Here is a 21,224-nt window from a genome sequence, read left to right on the forward strand (position 1 = left end):
AAAAGCATGTTTTACCACCCCCCAAGGTTGGGGGAGTGCACAAAAGGTGGACACCCTTAGCTTGCTACCACCCACAAACATGCAGTTATGTGCTAAATGCAAAATTCTATGTGTTGAATACTGAATGATTTCTTATCATCTAACACAACAATAACTGCTCCAATACTCAATTTCAATCTCACTTTCATAAAGTGCGCCTATGTGCTATATGTAAATCGCTATGTGGGTGCCCAAAGATGGGCATGTTCCTTGGTCTTTTAATTTTTGAGAGAAAGAGTGTCAACTCTCTCCCGTGCTAATGTCCTATTTTCAAAGTGTAACATGCATAGTGAAAAATTATTTCCAATTCTTTGACATAAGAAATTTTTTACACTTATTTTTATTAGTTAATCTCAAGCTCACTTTCGCAAATTATGTGCTGTGCACTATATGCCCAACAAAGGACACATTCCTTTGTCTTATAATTTTGTTGAAAAATCATACCAAATTTTACCCCACCAAATGTGTGGTTGTGTGATAGGTGCAAAGTGTTATGTGTCAAATGCAAGATGCTATGTGTTGAATGTAATGTGCTATGTGCTAAATTTAACAAGATGCAAGTGTATTGAGTATTGCAATTAGTGAGGCAATCATTATGTGCTCCACGACAATACATACCACGAACATTAGGTTTAAGAATTAAAATAATGCAACAAGATGTGAATCTATCAAGTAACACACTTACAAGTCACCATAGAGTTGAATGGTATCTCCATTATCGATCAAGAATAACAAATAAACCATATGCACCTTGGGTTTAAAGCATCCATACCTACTTCATATCATTGCTTTCAACACAATGTGTTTTTGAAATATATGAAAATAAATTTAGATGGCCTTCCAATGTAGAAGGTGAAGAAGGATGCCTAGTCATTGGTTGCCATTAAATTCTAAGGGTTATAACACCGATACTAATGGTCTTTCACTTGGAGGGTCAACATTTCCATAAAACTATTGTCAACTCTACATGGAGTGTATGATATGCACAAGACCATATTTTTGCCATGAGAGATGACATCTTTTAATATTTTGTCTACATATTAAACGATTAGAGAATGTGCAAAAGGTTCGATAGGTTCAACAACTATATTACAAACATTGATTGTCAATTAAGTTCAAATAAGTTTGCAAGATTTATCACCTCTCTTTAAATTATAAGATTTTTATTTTAGAAAATTATTGACTTAATTTGACCTTATTTGAGGACTATATCATGTATTTTGTCTCTGAAGCTTTAGAATGTTATTAATATAGCCCATCATAATGAGGCTAAAAGATTACAAAAGCATGAGAATACGTGCTTCTTGCGAGAAAAAAGGATGACATTGCACAAGGTGGTTCACTAATCATCGCTATGTTGCTTATAGCTCATCATGCCTTGCAAGAGAAGTAGAAAGAGGCAGTGAGATAGGAAATCTGAAAAGGTAAATGGCATATTGTTAGCGGTAGAAAATACAGATCATGGATTATCCCTAGAATTGAACTTCACATTACCTGTAATCAACATATGAATAGATTTGACTGGTTAGAAATTGGAATAACTTTGTCATAGTCATCTCTATGTATCAAGCAATAGATTCACCACATGCAATAAATTATATAGAAGATGATCACATATTAATTGCAAAATTATTGCTTATCATTTAGACAGTAACAGAGGAGAACAACATGCAAGTGTCCTTGATGACAAACATACCAGTTAGTAAGATAGCAACCACAACTTTAATCTATCCATTATGCCCTTAGGATCAACACTTCCTTAATTACCACATGCATACATATTTTACTTACTAATTGGTCAACATACCACCCCTAATATGACATCGATCAACACGGGCACAACCGGTGGTAAGACATTTTTCCAAAATATACTTGACTTGAACCCTATTTTATGTCCCATATATTGTCTTCGAAATTATTAAAAAGACTATTTCACAAGGGAAAGGCCCTTAGGCGTGCACATAGGCACGTTTTTTAATCTATGTTTAAAAGTGACGGTGCGTGTATATTTGCATTTAAATGCATGTCAGGAGACGTGCGACTATACTTGCATTCATATTTCAAATGGACACGCATATAGCCAAACCAATACACACACTTATAAACGTGTTTTGAAAGTTACCAAAAAACTCGGGGGGGTCACTATGTATAAACACTCTATATCACGTGCATGCAAGGCCTATATTTAAAAACCCTTATCTGTAAATTTTTTCATTAATAAAATGTACCCCTTTTCTATACAAATCTGTAAAAATTTTCCAAAACTATTTTAAATAGTCCCTTATGTATATTTAATTCTGTAAATTTTAGAAATAGAAAATATCCTTCTGTTGAACTCACGTGATAGGGTTACATATGATGAGTAACCCCCCCGAGCCAAAAAAAGAAGCACAACATACTGTATGGTTGCAGCAGTCCATTTCTGCAATATGAAATGGACCTCTGCAACCACAGATCATGCTGTGCTTGTTTTTTTCCCCTAATTGAATAAAGGGATCTAGAAAAATTTGATGTAGTATGTATATATATATATATATTGCAAGTCAATGATTAGAATTCCAAATAAAACATTACAAGTTCGGGACATTATACATCTCAAAGCTATCATGGATGAAACATTGGATGAGAAGTTGAATGCCAAAAGGAGAAAGATAAGTGTATATTATAATTGCCGTCCAAAGAAGTTATGCATATACATATATCGTGTAGCCAGATGTGGCTTCAAAGTACAAAAAGGTGCCACATCCATATCATGGATGTGGCTGGTAACTAGCACTAGTTTTCATCCTACTCATCGGAGCCACTCTTGGTGCCTTCTTCTTGCTCCTTGTCGCCTTGTGCAGCATCATGGCAGGCCGATTTTGTAAGTATCGGTTTGAACGTATGAAGTGTTTATGTGTTTTAATAGGAAGTTGTTCTTTTGTTCTAATCCCTATGCAAATTGTGTTATCTTGCAGTATGAGATCATGCATAGGTACCCTACTCTTGCTAAGACTCAATATCATCATCAACATAATCGGCGAGATACTTGGCAGCACTTCTATGATGAGCAAATGATTACAAAGCACTAGCATAATCGGGCTATGAGAGCTCCCATGGAGTAGGTATGTGAAAGCACTTGAGAAAACACAATGTTGTATATTTGCATTCATTCCACATATATTGATGCATGGTGTCCCTTGTGTACATGCCTTCTGATTCAAAGTGTGAGGATCCATACTGCTCCATCTAAATCCTCCATGCCTCAGTGTGTTGCTTGCTTTTGTCTTATTTTGCATACCTCAATGCTTTTGACCACTCTTTTTTATGAGCAGAGCATGGCATGCCCTTTTCCCGATCTCCTCGCTCTTTCCGTGCCAGCTCCTCCCCTCGGGAGGGTCACTCATCATATGTAACCCTATCATGTGAGTTCAAAAAAAGGATATTTTTAAATTTTAAATTTTACAAAAACTAATTTACATTAGGGAGCATTTAAAATAATTTTGATAAAAATTTATAGATTTGTATAGGGTACATTTTATTAATGAAAATTTTATAGATAAGGGATTTTACAAATAGGCCTTGAACACACGTGATATAAAGGGTTTATACAAAGTGACCCCCCCATGAGCTCCTCCCTTGCATGTCTCCTTAGCAAGGACCTTTTATTAGAGAGAAGGCCTACGATCCTTCCCCTTGCCCATTTGTTAGTGAACTGAATGTCTAGAGGATTGGGATACCTATCATGCAACTACCTAATGGTTTCATCAGCTAGGGAAGGTCTCATCGTAGTCATCATGAGGACAGTGCCCATTGTAGTGGTACGTCTGTTCATACTAACAATGCCACTCGTAGCGTATCACGGCGTAGTAGCGGTGGTAGTACACACTGTAGTAGGGAGAGTGGGGGAGGCAGGGGCTTTTCGCACACAATGCTTTGGTCGAGGGGATGGTGGATCTGATGAGGATGATCCTGCACAAGGGATGAGGATGAGGGAGCACATGGGGATGAGGATCAGACCTATGACATCATTGATACGAGGGGCATCTTGGAGAATAACCAGGGGAAAGAGCTTATGTCTTACTTCTGCTCTGTAATTCAATATGGATGGTCCATAGGAATTCTTGATGGAGAATGGCGATGTGACTAGTGAGGTGATAGCTTCGTGGGATGGATTCCCTTTGTAATATGCAATTGATGTAAGATGTGAAATGAATAGCAACATGTGTTGTAGATGAATGATAGTGTAACATGATCTAAATCCAACTATTCCAATTATTGATCTAATATCCTGATGATGACAATATCAGTCTAGGAGCCAATGAGATTAATCTAACTTGAGGCCACACTCTTCCACATGCAATGTAGTACAATCTCAAAGCTTAGATTGTGAGGGAGTTGGATGGAAGGAGAAGGCTCAGTCAACTGCTGCATGAGAGGACCTAGAATATGGAAGGATGTATAGAACCTAAAAAGATAGGGGAAAATGAACATCAATTGCTTATGTTTCATCTTGCAAATTGTTTTTTCTTGATAGTGGGAGATAGAGGGATAGTGAAAGAGGAAAAGAGGGAAAGAGAGAGAGGGAAAGAGGGAAAGAGATAGAGAAATAGAGCGAAAGAGAGAGAGAGGGAAAGAGGGAAAGAGATAGAGGGATGCAATGCAAGAGGGAGATAGAGGGATAGTGAAAGACGGAAAGAGAGAGAGGGAAAGAGGGAAAGAGATAGAGAAATAGAGCAAAAGAGAGAGAGAGGGAAAGAGGGAGATAGAGGGATGCAACGCAAGAGGGAGATAGAGGGATAGTGAAAGAGGGAAAGAGAGAAATAGAGGGGCAGGGAAATAGGGTGATAGAGGGATAGGGAAAGAGGGAAATAGAGGGAGATAGAGGGATGCAATTCAAGAGGGAGATAGAGGGATAGTGAAAGAGGGAAAGAGGTAAATAAAGGGATAGGGAAAGAGGGTGATAGAGAGATAGGGTAGGAGGAAAGAGATAGAGATAGAGAAAGAGAGGAATAGGGAAAGAGGGAAAGAGGGAAAAAGAGAGAGGGAAAGAGGGAAATAGAGGGATGGGGAAAGACCATTGTACACATATTACAAGACCAACATCTCATGCATGAGGTCCCACTATACACATATTACAAGACCAACATCTCAATCACAAGGTCACGGTCCTGCTCTCAGAGCACGCTCCCCATGCATGCCATGGTGTTTTTCATGCATGGGAGAGTTGGGCTCCCTAGAGAAAGCCTAGACAAGCCGCATGCCCAAGCAGGAGAGGACCACCAATGCAAGAAATCCTCCCACTACCACTGCAAATACATGTATTTCATGATCCATTGCATGCACAATGCAAGGACATTGCATAAGCATGATGCATTGACTCCCTGCACCCAACCTAAAGCACAAGCTGCAAGACAACTTTTATGACCGCACCTATAAGCCCGGCAATTCTACAGTTTAACCATGCTAATAGCATACAAAAAGGACAAGACAAAGCAAGAACCAAAAGGCAAGAATCAAGGACAAAGCAAGAAGACAAAGAGAAGTACTCACATAGAAAAAGCTATGGAAGATTTGGGGTGGGAGCTCTTGTTTGTTTGAGGTGGCCTCCTGACACTTCCTTGATGGGTGAATGTGGACAATGTGAGGCAGAGAGAGTAAGAAAGTTTGAAAGAGGAAATGGGAAAAGACAGGTTTCTTCAGGTGTTTTTAATAGTTTCCGCATCTAAAAGTGCGGCTATATGCGTGTCGGACTGTGATATAGCTGCACCTTCAGTTGTGCTATTACTATCATATAGCCGTGCTTATAAACACAAACACAAAGAAAAAAGAAAACATGTTGGGTTCATTTTTTTGTGCCTCATGTGTTTGTGATTTGGAAATGTTTGCAGGATATCTTCATCCTCAACAAGGAACACTGTAAGTGAGGATTCAACCAGTGATGATGAATCCCTTTGTATCCATAATTTACAACCATGGTTGTAATAAAAAAAGAGACAGTGATCGATTCCGAAAGTGCATGTTTTGTTCACGTAGAATGATAATCAATCATATCAAAAATATGGAAAATGGGATCGGGCCGTAAACCCGATAAGTGTTGATGGAAGTTGTCGGTCATTTTAAATGTTGCATAGGTTATGTTCAAGTTCTTGATGCTCCTTTTTTTTCACACAGGATCAAATGCCACACGTGCAGATGTTGCTCTATGCTTGTCACATGCGAAAGCAAAGCGGTGCACGGCAGGATCCGGTTGGATCTTCAAGGGGGATGGTGATGGATGCTTTTGTGATGGTGATAGTAGCCCTCCACCATTACCTCATGAGGCCATGGAGGAGGAGGTATTTGATGATATGGTTCGTGATATATTTCCCCATGATCCCAAAGGGAAGGATGATAGTTTGGAGAAGGACCACCTTTTCAACGCAGCATCGACACTAGTATTTGAGGGGTGCACTTTCTCAGTTCTTCGTGCCTCCCTTGAGTTACTAAACTTGCAAACAATTTATGGATGGATCGGAGCAATGCAAGTTTGAGTGCATTACTTAAGTAAGCTTTATTGCTCTCAAACATGTTGAATTATGCTCATATGGATGAGCATGAATACTTTTTCTCAGTTATCGTCTTTACGTGCAGGCTATTGTGTAACATGCTTCCAAAAGAGAACAGATTATTGACCTCGAGAGGTATGGCAAGGCAGTATGTGACATCTCTTGGAGGGTTGGATTACAAATGGATACATGCATGCGTCAATGATTGCATGTTGTTTCGTGAAGCACATAAGGAGGCTCGTGAGTGTCATGTTTGTGGCAAGGAAAGATATAGAGCGGATCTCAAAACTTTGGATGTGCCTCATAAGGCTCCAAGACATTTCCCCTCACATCCAACATATGTTCTAGTGCAAATCCATTTCCGAGCTCATGTCATGGCATTCTGGCCTCCCATCGAAGTGGAGAATAGCTGTGGACACTCCATCCTGGAGGCATATTGATGACACATGGGCAAGCTTCAAGAAAGAACCCAGGAACTTGAGACTTGGATTGGGTATGGATGGTGTCAACCCATTTGGTCTCAGGATCACTTTCTACAATGTATGGCCAGTGGTATTGGTGAATTATAGTCTCCCACCATCTATGGCGATTAGGAAGGGACATATGATGTTATCCCTTCTAATTATAGGGAGACATAAAGTGAAAAACATTGATGTTTATCTCGAGCCTTTGATTGAAGAGCTGGAGGAACTTTGGAGAGGTATAGAGGTGCATGATTTGTGTAGGCCTCCCTCGTCAAGAGACTTTCTCTTGAGGGCAGTGTTGATGTGGATGATGTATGACTTTCTAGGCTAGGGCGAGTGTTCAAGTAAGAATGGGAGAATTGATTATGAGTATGCAATTGACATGGCATTAGGGACCTAGCTTCGTTACGCATGCAACATGCTTGTGTAGGTCTTTCTACATCAGGTTATGATGCATGTCATGTTTGTTGTCCTTCGCTTGTTGCTTCATGACCAGATCTCTTGAAAAAGTGCATCTATGAGAATTAACATTCATTTCTTCAAGTTGATCATCCTAGCTATGTCCCCCCTCAGAATGAAGAACCTCGACAGTCACTCAATGATGGAGATTGGAAGCAAATTTGGGAAAGTTGCAAAGAACTGCCTCCACATGGCATGAGCCAATAAGAGTTCACAACCATTGTGTGATGTATTGTGTGGCAATAAAGATTACATGCTAATATCATATTTTGTTTAGATATTGCATAATGTATCGACTACCATATTGGTCCCACCTCAAGGTCAATCACTTGCTTGATCCAATGCATATTTTTAAGAATATGGCATCTAGCATTTGGGATTACATGATTGGGACATGAGAATCCATGGGCATAAAGAAGGATCTATGACATAATGGAAGGATGCCTAAAGCTTGGTCAAAAAAGATACCAAATGGACATATCATTTTACCCTATGCACCATGGATGTTAATAAAGAAAGAGATGGAGGAAGTGAAGCAGGCTATCACTACATTTCATACTCCCACTGGATGCATGAGGTGTTTGAATGGGGGCTTCACAAAGAGCAAGAAAACAGGTGTAGAGCAATTATAGGGCTTGAGATCTCATGATTGGCACAAGATGCTCCAAGTAAGTATGACCTGGCATTATCTCTTTTTCCTTCCAAATTTATATTCTAGAAGCAACTAATCAACAAACTCTTGTGTGCTATGATTCATATTTCCTACTAGCATTTCTCATTGTGTAAGGAAGGGCATGAAGGATTGTATTTACAAACTGGGCGAGCTTGTGAGCTTGCCACTATACAACATGTAAAGCATATCCATGGTCTACAAGGTATTCATATTGCTAATATGGTGCACTTTTTTCTTTCTAGGTATGTGAGAAAGGAAATAGATCCCACCATGCTTGAGGATACTCGCATTATGTCAGTGGAGGTGGTTTGTTTGGTGGAGGAGACCTTTCCACATTCTATTCTCACAAGCCAACTACATCTCATAGTGCATTTGGTGGATGAGATTGCTATATGTAGCACTGTACATGCATGATGGATGTTCTTTCTTGAGCTCTTCATGAAGACCTTCAAGGGCTTTGTGAGGCAAAATGAAAGGCCCAAAGGTAGCATGGCTGAGGGTTGGTTGATACAAGAGTCACTTGTACATATTTATGAATTTCTTGTCTAAGTGGATAGCTCTCTCCCTCGACTTTGGAAAAATGGAGAAGATGTAAGAATGGCCTCTATTGTGCCTCAGGGGAAAGGACAGAGCAAAGTGATGGATAGTGACATGCTTAATAACCTTAACCACTATTGTTGGCTCAATAGTGATGTGATGAAAAGATGGGTGGCAAGATATGAGGATGGAAAGGCAAGCAGACAAAGAGAAAGGGCCCTCTTTCGTACACAACATGGACCTCGTGTGTCATTCCCTTAGCATCTAAGAGCACTTCCAAAGTATATGGATGTCAATTGGGTACATGAGGAAGTGGAGAGAGCAGAGAGAGATGAGCGCATGCGCATTGCAAGTATCGAATGGGAGTATGCTCGAGGATGCCTGCCAAAGGTTGGCATGTTTAATAATTTGCATAAGCTAAAAGCATTCAACGATTTAGATTGCTTATTCAATTGCTTTTGTCTTGGTGTAGTGTACTATGTTCAATGCTATATGGTGTGAGGGCAAGCACTTTCAGATCCAACGGATTGATGATAAGAGAAACACGCAAGATTGCGATGTCATTGCTAGCTTTGAGGGAGTGAATGGAGCCATGGATGATTATTGTGGCATAATCCAAGAACAATCAACTGTAGCTAAAATATATCAATTTGAAGAATGTGTCATTGGTGGTTTGAAAGGACCAATGAAATCTAAGCCACATTTTTGGCATGGTTGTAGTGGCAATGCAAGTTGAAGTGGTAGCCGATCTTGCTTAAAAGGCTGACCTAGTCGTCCACAAACATCACAGTGTTGTGCAAACCATATGGCATCTTTATGCAATGTAGGTCACCACATATCGATTTGTAAAATCTTCTTAGCTATAATAACGCTGAAAAAAAGGCCACCTGTAATGCTAGAATTTGTTCAAGTAAAATTGCTTCCTGCTCGTGCGTCAAAACATAGTGTTGCAACAACTTTGCACCATTGCAGTGATACAATGATTTCAAACAAATAACTCCAAAAAGCCACTTGTTTTCATTGATCTTGGGATAGATGATTAAGAATCGTACCTGTACAAATAAAGTGTAAAATCTCATCATACCAAGACCAGGGGAAGTTAAAGAATACCTCCCATTGATAAATCATCGACAATAGATGAAACCACAAAGAGAGTCGCATCTAAAAACTTGTCTATTACACAAACAGCTGGTTCACCTGAATACAGATGAGACAAGTAGCATACCCACGCTATGCTATGACACATAAGTGCTAGTTCTAGAGAGGAGCTCTTCTTCACATCGATTGAGCTCCATCTATCAATTACATGAATGACGTAATTCCATTGATTTTCCAAACCACCAACCGCATTTGTCATTTAGAATTTGGTTATGTCTTGGTTATTTTAAGCAAGGACTTGAAAGCGCCCATTCCATTGCATGAATTTACCTTCAATATCAAACTATATTTATATGGGTTTCTCAAATACTAAGGAAATTTAAGAATCCATTCTTCAATTTGGTAAGCTTGATGAAAGATATTGCACGTGCTCTTCTCCTCACCAACTCTAGTTTACAACTGCATTATTCTAGGTGATGCGTATAGAAAACAACTTCAATTTACAAGTGTGTTGTTCTAGGGATGATTTTTTTGGTCTTGTGTAAATCAAAGAGGTTAATTACAATAGCCTTTTGTGTAAGATACATGGTGACTATCAATTCACTGTCTAAGATCTACATGAAAGGATTTTTCATTGCAAGAAGGTCTTTGTATTCTGTAACAAACTCCATATTCAATCCATTACTGCAACAAACTAAGCATTAGAGCTTGAGGATGTGGAGCTCAATGATTTCAGAAAGCTTTTCAACAGTCATCAAATGTTGTGGCCGTCTTTCTTACTTAGGCCGTAGTACCTGAATTTACCACCTTGGGAGTGCTTTGAGGGAATTTCAAACACTACAAGTTGGGATCACTGCACGATGCATGGGCCAAGCTTAGTTGGCTATCTATGTATACTACTATTATTGACGGACAAAGGGGGGGACACGTGGCAAGATGAGAGCACTCTAGATTTTGGACATGGGTAGAGGAAGCTCAATGATTGAGCCTCCTATGGAATTTTAATCGCCATCTCCTTCAAATTTCCAAACATTGGCATGGCCTTGAATTTCAATATCCAAACGACCCATTTTCATGTAAAAAGGGGGATACTTATTGGTAGTGATGGATCAAAGGCAGGATCATTTCCTTCCAAGGGTGATTACGGGTTTTGTTGTGTGTTTCCATTCTATAGAGCTAGACAATGGGCTGACAAATGATCCTTACATTGTGGGGGATAATGTAAATCCTTGTCCTTTCACACAATTCCCTGCAATCCACTGCTAGATATGGTTGATCCTACTTTCCTACAAATGGTGATGTCCAATCATGTGCTCCAAATCCTACCATGTGATCCACTTTGCCATACAGAAATGGCTTTTGTGACATTTTCAACAACCATGGTGACATATTGCTCGAGGGTACATTTGTTGCATAGTTGGGTTTGCGAGGTATGAGTGAGGTATCCTCCCATATAGTCATTGATTCTGATGATTGCCTCATGCTCATATTGAAACAACAATGCATTCTGAATGGATGTGAGGAGGACAAGCATTAGGCCAAGCATCGTGTTGAACTGGCCACATGGGAGGAGAGGACATGCTTTTACAACATAGTAGTTTCTTGCTGGCCAACAATTTACCATCCCACTAGTAGCTGCTAGTTTGAATTTATCTACTTAGGGGGGTCTTCCACATCGGAGCACTATTTAGTGGACTATAGCCATATTTAGTTCATTTGCATCTTTTGCATGGATCTATCAAACATCACATATTTTGTGCAATTGCTGAATGAGCAGAATTGCCTCCTCCCAACGTGAGCAATTTAGTGTGAGCAACTAATGAAGACAAGGAAGGATGCTGTGATTGTGGATTGCGTCATGCTCAGCAACACATTGTTAATGAACACGAGGAGGATGAGGGTTATGCCAAATGTTGTGCTGAATGGGTAGCATGGGAGGATGAACACATATGAGATTGTAAATTAAACAAGGCAGCAGGTACAACCTAGACATTGTTGATGGCATTGCTTATGGGGATGAGGGTGAGTTTGTGCACCAATCAATAATATTATAGTTATGACAAGATGTAATGGTTCATCCTCATACCCCTTTTGATGTAAATTTTGTGTCTTTGGTGTAAACCTTCCATTGATATCCCTCGGTAGATGTCTTGATGCTCTGATCCTGCAACAAAAATCAAGGTAGAGCAATACAAGTTTTTTTGTGCTCAAGTTTTTTATACAACACACCATTTGGAGAAGAAGAGATGGAGGCTAGCCATTAACGGTGTTTTTTAATACCAAGTGTGGTGTATATGTACACTACTTACACATAAAAGGATTTATCTACACTACCTTTCTAAGGGCTTTATGTACACCACCTTTCTAAAAGAAATGGTCATAAAGGTGTGTGCACACCACTTATACATAAAGGTGTTTATTTATACCACCTTTCTAAGAGAATTGGTCATCTATCGATGTTCTTAGGTGATTATGAAGATGTTTATGTAGATCACTTTGTAAGAGAATTGGTCATCTATTATTGGTCATCTATTGATGTTCTTAGGTGATAGTTGCTCAATTCACAAGAAGTTATGAAGATGTTTATGTAGACCACTTTGTAAGAGATTTTTGTGAAGTTATGAAGATGTTTATGCAGACCACCTTTGTAAGAGATTTGGTTATGCATTGATGTTCTTAGTACTTAATCATTAAATCTTTTGTTTTGAGTTGGCAAATCTAGTTCAAAATCATTAAATCTTTTGTTTTGAGTTGGCAAATCTAGTTCAAAAAACAACATTACTAGTATATTCAAAATTTTTGGACTGTTTTTTAGTCCATTTCTCAAATTGGACTTTACACAAGTCCAAAAATTTTGAATAGTGTGTTTAAGGATGCTTGTATATTTAAAGAAAATGATGAGATTCATATTAGATATCAATGCTCCACTCTTGTGTAACTATGCGGGAACCAGCTAACTCTACTTGTAAGCCTCCCATATGAGAAGAAGGCATTTGAGTAGCTCGGTTATCCGGTAGGTCCTGGTTTGAACACCAGATGGGGGTCATGTGTGGCCTAATGGCTAGACAACTTCAGATGAAGTTGGCACACTGCCAACTAGGCTACATGCAAGTGCGGGAAGGCATCCCATGACTGAACACACTGAGGGTAGATGGAGCATTTTTTGGGGCAGTTCACTCTCGAGTTGCGGGGCCTATTTGGAGCCTCAGATGATCTCAGATGGCTCTGGGTCGAACGGCATCCGTAGGTCAGTTGCTCTATTCTGCGTCACGGTTCTATTGTGTGGTTGGTGGCCTATTTCGGGACCGACCTCCAGTCAGTCATTTTGGGCCGACTGGGTCGGTCTCCCAATTGGGTCTAACCGACTACGACTGGTGGCTATATAAGAGCAAGCCCATGAAGCCCATCATCATCACTGGCTATAGCAACCCTGATTCCTTAGCATCAGCCTCCGTCCTCTACAATTTTCAGCATGCCATCGAAGCTTCTCACACAAGAGCACACGGATGGGAGGTAGTGTCATCTATTGTATCAGTTTTAGGTATCAGAGCGTGGGCTCTAGTAAAAAGATTTGGTAGTGTTTCTATTTGGGAGCAGATTGTGAGAGATGGCCCAACTCGCAAGACTGCGAATCCCACCGTTCGACGAAAGCTGAAAGTTGGACGACACTAACTATCCACTCTAGAAGTTCAAGATGAAGACCATCCTAAGTGCATACGAGCTTTGCGATACTGCTACTGGGGTGGATGTGAAGTCGGTTGCGAGACCGGATCTAGCCAATGCAGGATAATAGATAGTATCAACTATGGATCAGATTCTCGCATGGACAAGAAAAATGCAGATGCGATGTGTTCTATTGTCTGCAGTGTAAGTGATTGTGTCATGGCATAAATTCAACATGTCACCACAGTGGAGGACGGTCTTGAAAAATCAGTACAAGACCATGAATCAGATGCGGATTCAGAATTTGGAGACAACTCACGGACGAGAAACTGGCTGAGTCTGAAATGGCAGAGAAGTTCATCACCAGGGTGAAGAATCCACGTGATCAGATGACTGCGATTGGCATCACCATCACCAATGAGAATCTAGCAAGAAGGTGCATACAGATTCTCCCATCCAAGTACGACGGTCTTGTTATGGCGCTGAATACGTAGAACAAAAATTCGCCCAACTTTGAGGATTTCAACGTGATGCTTCTGGAGGAGGAGATGCAAAGACAAGGACTGGAGAAGATTCGGCTTTCTCGGCCAGATCAAAGAAAGGTAAGGGTAAGGACTCTGGTAACCCATCTTCTTCTGATGATAAAAAGAGAAAGAAGAAGATCAAGTGCTTCTATTACAACAAGGTAGGGCACAAGCAGAATGAGTGCCGGAAGAAGATTACAGATGAGAACGGAGTAAAGAAAGAGTCCAGTAACAGTGCGCATGCAATACCAATAGAGCTGTTCGTAGCAATTGAGGAGATTTGCACGGAGGCAGTTCATGTACCTGCACATGAACCTTGGATTATTGACAATGGTGCATCGCACCACATGACCAGTTGGAAGGATTCGTATACCTCTCTACATCCGGTAGGGAATGACATCCTGGTAGTAGTCGGCAATGATGCAAAATATCCAGCAAAAGTAAAAGGTACGATTGCTCTCAAGTTAGATGGAGTTGTAAAACAGTTGTCCGATGTTCTTTATGTGTCAGATATCAAGAGGAACTTGTCCGTTTCTGTGATCATAGATCGGGAGCTCAAAGTTCACTTCCATAAGAATGGCGCACAGATTTTGGATCTTCAAGGGAAGGTCATTGGTAAAGGCACACGGCGCAATAACATCTACGAACTCTCAGCTTTTAGTGCTCGAGCTGATGTGGGCAACACTAAGCTGTGGCATGAGAGGTTTGGTCATCTAAACCTTAGTTCTTTAAAGGAGATGCATAAAAGTGGAATGATTGCAGACCTACCAAAAATTATAGATATGCCCGATGTATGTGAAGCTTGCATGATGGACAACCATCATCGGCAACCCTTTCCTAAAGAGGCCAGCAGGGCAAAGGCTCCTCTAGAGCTCGTTCACATGGACCTCTGCGAAAAGATGGAGATGGAAGCTTTGGTGGTTCCTACTACTTCATGACGCTGATCGACGACTACAGTAGAAGGATATGGATATACTTCCTGAAGACTAAAAATGAGGCTTTTAGTAAGTTCAAAGAATGGCATGTAATGGTCGAGAAAGAAACGAGGAGGAAGGTGAAGAAGTTGAGATCAGACAGAGGTGGTGAGTTCACATCAATTGAATTCGAAAGTTACTGCAAAAGTCACGGGATCAAGAGGCAGAAACCCCCGCCACATACATCACAGCAAAATGGAGTAGCAGAGTGCAAGATGCGCGTCATCTGCGAAATGGGAAGTCCTAAGTATGATGAAAGGGAAAGATTTGCCAAAGACTTTCTGAGCTGAAGCATGTAACATGGCAGTTTACATTCTGAATCATAGCTACACGAAGACTGTGAACGGGATGACTCCACTGCAGGCCTTTTCTGGTAAGAAACCTTCAGCTGCACATTTCAGAGTTTTTGGATAAAGGAAAGGTATGATTGCTCTCAAGTCATATGGAGTTGTAAAACAGTTGTCCGATGTTCTTTATGTGCCAAATATCAAGAGGAACTTGTCCAATCTACGGTCACGGATCGGGACCTCAAAGTTCACTTCGATAAGAATGGCACACAGATTTTGGATCTTCAAGGGAAGGTCATTGGTAAAGGTACACGGCACAATAACATCTACGAACTCTCAACTTTCAGTGCTTGAGCCGATGTGGGCAACACTAAGCTGTGGCATGAGAGGTTTGGTCATCTAAACTTTAGTTCTTTAAAGGAGATGCATAAAAGTGGAATGATTGCAAACCTACTAGAAATTACAGAAGATGACTCCACGGCAGTTTACATTCTGAATCATAGCTACACGAAGGCAGTGAACGGGATGACTCCACTGCAGGCCTTTTCTGGTAAGAAACCTTCAGTTGCACATTTTAGAGTTTTTGGATGTGACTATTTTGTGCATGTCCCTGATGCTAACAGGACCAAATGGGAATCGAAGAGCCGGAAGTGTATTTTCTTGGGCTACAGTGAAGAGGCGAAGGGTTACCATCTCTATAATCATGTTACCAAGAAGGTAATAGTAAGTCGCGATGTGGTCTTCTCAGAAGAGCCGCATGAATTGGAGGAGGATGCTTCCTTCCCAGACAACCAGGACCAGGATATCCATCTAGTCCAACCACCAACAGCAGACCGAACTTCCCCAACGGTGCTTGGGAGGATTCAAGATAAAGAAGAGAAAGAAGAGCTTGCAGAACCACAACGGCAATGGACATTCCCGAAGTGGGTAAAGCATCTTTTGTACGGCAAAGAACCTCCAGCCATTGAGGAGGAACCATCCGAACATGGCCGGTCCAAGAGATTAGAGGAGCAAAGAAGGGCGCAGGAACACTTGGTCAACTACGCTTTGATGACAGAGGTGATCCGTGCTGAAGAACCCAAGTGTCTTGAAGAGGCACAGGGTGATGATAGGTGGATGGAGTCTATGCCGTCGGAGTATGGCTCCATAATGAAGAACAACACTTGGGACCTTGTGGATTGACCACCAAAACGTAAGGTAATCGGCACCAAGTGGGTGTACAAGACCAAGTACAAGTCCGACGGCACGTTGGATAAGTACAAAGCTTGGCTCATAGCAAAAGGATTCGCACAGGTACATGGTTTTGATTATCAGGATACTTTTGCTCCCACAGCTCGACTAACCACAATTCGCAGTGTTTTGGCTTTAGCAACGATCCAACATTCTGAATGGAGATCTCAAGGAGGAGGTATACGTGGAACAACCATCAGGTTTTGTGATCCTCGGTTCAGAAGGTAAAGTGTGTAAACTGAAGAAGACACTTTACGGGCTGAAACAAGCCCCACGAGCATGGTACCAGTGAATTGATGCCTACTTTCTGCAAAACAGGTTCAGAAGGAGCCCATTTGATGCAAATTTGTATATGTATAGAGAAGGAGGTAGGTGTATGATCGTGGTCCTTTATGTGGACGACCTTGTCATAATAGGGAACCATGAAGAGAAGATCTCACAGACAAAGCAATTGCTAGGAAGAGAGTTTGAAATGACAGGCCTCGGACTGATGCATTTCTACTTGGGGATTGAAGTTTGGCAAGAGCCAAAATAGATCATCTCACAGCTGAAGTATGCTAGAGAGATACTGAAGGCATTTGGCATGACTGAGTGCAAGACAGTTGGCACCCCTATGGAGGTTGACGTGAAGCTCTCAAATGGATTCATCACCACTGGTGGATGAAGTGAAGTACGGAAGGCTTGTGGGCAAGTTGATTTACTTGTGCAACACGTGGTCGGACATCAGTTTTGCGACTGGTGTACTAAGTAGGTTTTTCAATAAGCCCTGGGAGAACCATTGGAGGGCAGGGATGCGGGTGCTGAAATACATCAAAGGCAGGGCATCATCTATACCAAGGGCAACATCTTGACCGGCTTCTGTGACTCGGATTGGTGGGCAGGAGATGTGGACAGCAGGAGATCAGTGACAAGTTACTATTTCTCACTTGGATCTGGAGCTGTGTCATGGGTCAGCAAGAAGCAACCTACAGTTGCTCTTTCTTCTACCGAGGCTGAGTACAAATCAGCATGTTTTGCTTCTTGTGAGGCAGTGTGGTTGAGGAGGATTTTAGGGGACATGGGTGCAGTGCAAAATAAGCCTACGTAGTTATCATATGAGAATCAGAGTTGCATGGCAATTGCCAAGAACCCTGTGTACCACGCTCGCACAAAACACATTGAGATTCAATATCACTTTGTATGCGAGCTCATCATGGATGGAGAGGTCGACTTGGTGTACTGTCCGACTACAGAGAATACTACGGACATCTTCACGAAGGCTCTTGGAAGAGACTTGCTGGAGAGGCATCTTCATCGACTTGGCATTGGGCCGAAAAAGTAGTTCACTTAGGGGTGGACATTGAGGGGGTGTGTTAGATATCAATGCTCCACTCTCATGTAACTACGCGGGAACCAGCTAACTCTACATGTAAGCCGCCCATATGAGGAGAAGGCATTTGAGTAGCTCGGTTATCCGGTAGGTCCTGGTTTGAACACCAGATGGAGGCCATGTGTGGCCTGATGGCTGGACGGCTTCAGATAGAGTTGGCACACTACCAACTAGGCTACATACAAGTGCGGGAAGGCATCCCATGACTGACCGCACTGAGGGTAGACGGAGCATTTCCTGAGGCAGCCCACTCTCGGGTTGCGGGGCCCGTTTGGAGCCCCAGATGATCCTGGATGGCTCTGGGCCGAACGGCAGCCGTAGGTGAGTTGCTTTATTCTGTGCCACGGTTCTAACATGTGGTTGGTGGCCTACATCTAGTCGGCTATTTTGGGCCGACTGGGTCACGGTCTCCCAATTGGGTCTAACCGACTACGACTGGTGGGGCTATATAAGAGCAAGCCTTGAAGCCCATCATCATCACTAGCTATAGCAACCCTGATTCCTTAGCATCTAGCCTCCGTCCTCTACTGTTTCCAGCACGCCATCGAAGCTTCTCACACATCAGCGCGCACGACTGGGAGGCAGTGCTATCTATTGTATCAGTTTTACAGTAATCAAATTTTTGATTCTCCATACTATTTGCTTTTCTCTCTTGCATACGAGATCCTGTTATCTATTGAGCACAGACATTGTATTGTTTTCTTACAATTCAGACATTGGGTTTATTCTATAAGTTCTCTTGATTCATTTCCAATATAACATTCCATTTTCAATAGTAATACAATGATTTGTAGAATTATGCCAAGTCTATGTATCATGTTGCATTAAGTATCTGTTCCATTCATTAATAGGAAATAACAGTCAAAAGCTCCTAAATAGTCTTGTCTACTGCTCATAGATATTTATACATATTCCAAGAGTCAAACATCAAACACTTAGTCACTACCTTCTTGTAACCATGAGTCGCATTTTTTCCAACCCAAGTGTGAGTAATGGTAACAAAAGAAATCAATTTCAAGCCGTAGGCTCTTGGAAAACTCTTCATGTAATGTTTTTATAATTTCATATATTATTTTGTTATGTAAAAATTATATTATTTATTTCTCAATCAACTATCGAATAATATTTGTTATCAAGTAAAATGTGTGTTATAAAAGGTAAAAGTTATTCCTTAGAATTTTAGATGAGTTCTTCACACTATGTACTATGAGTACTGATGCACTTAAGACTTTTGATTAATTTTTCACACTTAGACAATAAATTTCATTCATGGATACCAAGTATCAAATGTAAACTTTTAGTAATTTAAGATTCCAATGTCATGTAACTTTTTGGCCCATTTTAAAAGCTAGTAGAAGTTTTTTTTTTTTGGCCCATTTCGAATGCTATTGCTTATAAAATAAGAAATGGCAATTGTGATTTCATTTCTTGCCATTTGTAACATATAATAACCAGCATTTTGTATGTCACTTTATTTCCATTTTTAACATGAAATCTTGCAAATTTTAAGTCATGTTTTGCTATTTTGAATATAATAAGTGACAATTTTTATGTCACCTTTTGTCATTTCAAACATAACTTTTATGTCACCTTTTGCCATTTCGTCTTAATTGGTCTCAAATGTAGTGCCATTTCATGCATTAAAAATGGTAAAAATATATGGTACATTTGGTTGCCATTTCGATTATGGAAATGACAAAACTATATGGCACTTTTAGTTGCCATTTCATACGTAAAAATGGCAAAATATATGGCACTTTTGGTTGTCATTTTGCATGTGGAAATGGCAATACTATATGGCACTTTTGGTTGCCATTTCATACATAAAACTGGAAAAATATATGGTACTTTTGGTTGCCATTTAAGACATAAAATGGTAAAAATATATGGCACTTTTGGTTGCCATTTTGCATGTGGAAATGGCAAAACTATATGGCACTTTTAGTTGCCATTTAATACCTAAAAATGGCAAAATATATGGCACTTTCAGTTGCCATTTTAGACAAAAATGGCAGAAATATATGGCACTCTTGGTTGCCATTTTGTATGTGGAAATGGCAAAACTATATGGCACTTTTAGTTGCCATTTCATACATAAAAATGGCAAAATATATGGCACTTTTGGTTGCCATTATGGACACAGTATTGGCAAAAATATATGGCACTTTTGGTTGCCATTTCCAAAAAATGGCACATGTGGAAATGGCGGCAAGAAAGTGCCATTTAATAATGTAGAAATGTCACTTTTGGGCTGCCATTTCTACCTAGTTTTGCAGTAGTGAAACACTATTTTATATGTTGTCTCATTTTCATTAACTCACTTAATTTGTATATATGAGCATTAGGCAAAATCATATGTAGCATTGATATTTTCATAAGATTAGGTAGTGTGGCCATTGCTTGTCAAGCCTATATGTCTCAAGTTTGAAAAATGGACCCTGGTCTGCATGTATAATCTTGTTTATAGGCACGTTTAAAAACCACTGTAGCCACATTCATAAACACTCAAATTTACCGGGCTAATAAACGTGCAATCTATAGGCAAAAATAGACGCACTCATAAGCATACTGCACTTACCGCGCTTATAGACGGGCCCTCATTTTTCGCATCTATTAAATGCAGCTACAGAGGCATTGTGTTGTTGTGGTTGCATTAGAATCATGGAATATTTGTATTTTATTTTTTAAAAAACACTACATATAGACTTCGTATAGTTAATCTCATCATAGACATCGAAGATCTATGCCACTATAATCCCCTCACAGACATCGAAGAGGAAGATCGGCTATTAAAAGCTCTAAGGTAAGCAACTCGTGGAGCCAGTCAAAAGTGTCAATCGATCATATGCATTGTTTAGCTTCATTACCGTCCTTTTCTGAGTACCTTACTATCATCAAAACCATGAAAGGTGTAAGATAATGCGAACTCTTCAACTCTCATAGGGACAAATCATTATAATTAGACTTATCTGGTAATGCAAACAAACATTCCATTGTACGATGACATGAGTTCTCCATCCGGAGGCATTTCAGGACGTGGTCAATCTCCTTCACTGTAGCATATAGATCTCCCAAACCTTCCAATTGATAATATACACCTCTATCACAAGGTATTTCTTTGACAACATCTATGGATAGTGCTCTCAACACAGTGCAGTTCCTGTTGATGGCACTCTCCAATTGTCTTGTCAATGGACACAATTCTCATGCTCAAATATCACGTGAATTAATGCTACTTTATCAAAAAAATCATGGTCAATATGATACTTTGATGTTATTTCGGCAAATTGTTGCTTTCCAACTCCAAGCCACGAAATATATAAAGTAGAGATCTGTTTGTTCATAGCCACGATTTAAAGAACGTTGAGCTTGTCATTGTT

The sequence above is a fragment of the Dipteris shenzhenensis genome, chromosome 19, assembly GCF_047967505.1.
Source record: "Dipteris shenzhenensis isolate YYH24624 ecotype China chromosome 19, Dip_SZ_1.0, whole genome shotgun sequence".
NCBI classification, from domain to species: Eukaryota; Viridiplantae; Streptophyta; class Polypodiopsida; order Gleicheniales; family Dipteridaceae; genus Dipteris; species Dipteris shenzhenensis.